This window comes from Tursiops truncatus, chromosome 15 (assembly GCF_011762595.2).
Source record: "Tursiops truncatus isolate mTurTru1 chromosome 15, mTurTru1.mat.Y, whole genome shotgun sequence".
Classification (NCBI taxonomy): domain Eukaryota; kingdom Metazoa; phylum Chordata; class Mammalia; order Artiodactyla; family Delphinidae; genus Tursiops; species Tursiops truncatus.
The window spans coordinates 15,448,674-15,451,451 of NC_047048.1; positions in this window are offsets into that span (position 1 = coordinate 15,448,674).

The following is a 2,778-nucleotide window of genomic DNA, read 5'->3' on the forward strand; positions in this document are numbered from 1 at the left end:
CCCCAGCGTGATGTTGAGCAAACCCTCCTGGCTTAGTCACCCCGGGACTGACATGTCCTGGGGAACATGTGTGTGTGTGTGTAGTTCAGTCGAGGCGAGTGGAAGAATACACGTGTCAATAACCTAGCTTGGCCTGTATATCCATGTGCATTTCCCCCAATAGGTGATGTGAGGGACGTGTGTGTGTGTGTGTGTGTGTGTGTGTGTGTGTCTAGGATGTGCCTGAAGTGTCAGTAGGTCTTCTCCTGAGACAGAGCCCTCAACATTTTGCACTGGACATCTGTTTTGGGTGGGCACAGAAATCTATATTTCTACGCTATCTAGAGTACGCCTGTGCGAGTGTGTGTGTGTGTGTGTGTGTGTGTGTGTGTGTGTGTGTAGAGGATTTCTACGTAGTGTGTTTCTATCCCCCTGTGTATTGTACACACACGTTTACCTTCAAGGACCTGTGCCCCATCCAGGTTTTCTATCCAGATTATTTGCCCCCTCCCTTTCTCCCCAGAGCTGCTGGCCGCTATCTGGTGTGGCCACACACTGCTACATCAACATTGTGCAACTGCAGCTTCCTGCCCTGCGTGGTTGGATCCCCTGTGCATACATGCCCACGTGCTTATCTTTCTCGGTCAGATAGGCCTGTACATGTGGAAGCTGGGACACCTCAGTGTGCTCCCACCCGCCCCGGCAGATGAGGCCACACCCAGGCACACACATGCACACAGGAGCCGGCGTATGCTGACGCTGGCGCTGGCACGGTGCCTGTTCAGGCGGGCACTCGTTTGCACATGAATGCCTCCCTATTGACGGGAAGGGCTATTGATGGGAAACATTACTGATCACGGGAATGTCAAGGGCTGCCCCAGGCTCTCAGAAATAACCTTCTTGAGCACTAACCTCAGAACTGAGAGGCCAGCGATGGTCCCCACCGCCCCATCTGATGCTCTGGCCTTTGCCTCAGGAACCTTGGATTTAGGGAACTGTTTATTTCCGACGTACTGGAGTGGTCTAAGTCCTGGGGCCCATGCCCTGGATACATGTCCTGCTGAAATGTCACCAATATCTGTTCCCCTGCAGGCTGAGACTGAGGGTGGGACACGGGCCTGAGTTTCTGACGGTGAGGAAGAGGCCAGCTCCTCCCTTGCTGCGTAGACAACATATGCATCAGTGGGTTTGTGCGATGGGTGGCAGGTGGGAGGTATGTGGGCAAAGGACAGTGTTAGAAGCCTCCCACTCCACTGGCCCAGGAACACAGACCCACATATACAGGATTGAACACACAAGTACAGGAATGCGCCCTGCCTTGGGGTCCAACATCCGTGTGCACAGGGTGGACTTTGGTGTGTGTGCAGATCGTTTCCTGGAGTCCCTCTTCATGTGAAGCGTGTATGTGTGAGAGAGAGACAGTGCAGATGTGACCTTCTGGAACATAGTACCCCACTCCCACCTCAGCTCAGATAGCCAACCTCTTCCCTACCTGGCTGGGCCCTGCCTGTGTGTGGCCAATATATATATATACATATATATACATATATATATATATATATATATATATATGTATGTAAACCCCAAGGTGGGCTGTCCGTTCCCACAGTGCCCTTTGTCAGGACGGGAAGTTTGCCCCCGTATCTGACTGCAGCCCTCCTGCTCCCACTCAGGCTTCTTTGGGGACATCAGAGCAGGCCCCAGCACCCCCCACCCCAGCCTTTTTCCTTCCTGTGGTCCAGCCAGGATACCCTTTCATACCAGGCGTTTCTGGAATTCCCACAGCCTTGGGGCCACAAGGAGAAGGGTGGAGCCATGGCTGGAGTGATGCAACCGCCTCATTGACTGGTATTAGGCCCGTAGCTGCCCATCTCTGGGCCTCAGATGGACCAGAGCATCCCTGAGGGTCTGTTCTGCCCCAGCTTCTCTAAGTCCCACACATCACATGATGTGTTTGCTTGTTGGCTGCTGTGTCTGTATGTGTCCTGGAATGTTGTCTGGGGGCTGGTGTCTTTTGCATGTTCTCAGACAAGCGTGTGCTGCCCGCCCGCCAAGCACCTACAACCATCAAGCCCCTGTGTGCCCCGTGGGTGGTCCCGGGCCTGGCCAGGGCTCGCTGCTTCCCCTCCCCCTTCTCCCTCCCCCTGCCTCTCACGAAGCACACTGCGTGTCCGTCCCATGTGCCTGTGGGTTGATGTGCGCTCTTGCCACGCCTCGAGCGTGCGTACATGATGTGTTCTATGCATTCACCCTGCCCCATTCCCAGCCTGCCCCGCAGAGGACAAGATGGGTGGCCCCCGGCTCCCTCCTCCCCCACCCCGCCTGCTGTGCAGCCGTGTGCGTTGGCGTTTCTGTGTCGCTGGCGTGTCACGTGATATAGCCGTGTTTGCTGACATGAGCCCCTGCCCCTTCTGTTTCTCCGTTGGTTTCTAGAGCTCTTTCCCTCTCCTCCCCAGAGGGAACAGGACTCCTGGGGCCTGGCTGGGGGCCCAGAGCCAGGCCACCCTCTCCTGTTAGCCCTCAGAGTCCCATTTCTCTCTATTGGTGACCAAGTTGCAAATGGATAAAACACAGGAAAATTCTGCCCCCCTCCCAGCCCTGCATGTCCTGTCCCCAGAGCCCCTCACCCCCACCCCGGGCCGGGTCGGGCCCCGTGGGACGGGAGAAATAGCAACCAATCCAACAGCGGGCGTGCTGTGTGCTCACTTCCTTCTGTCCCCACACGGGACGGGCGCCGTGGGGAGTGGGAGACATGGTGGGAGGCGGGTGTGGGAGCTGGACAGGTGGATGGACACAGGC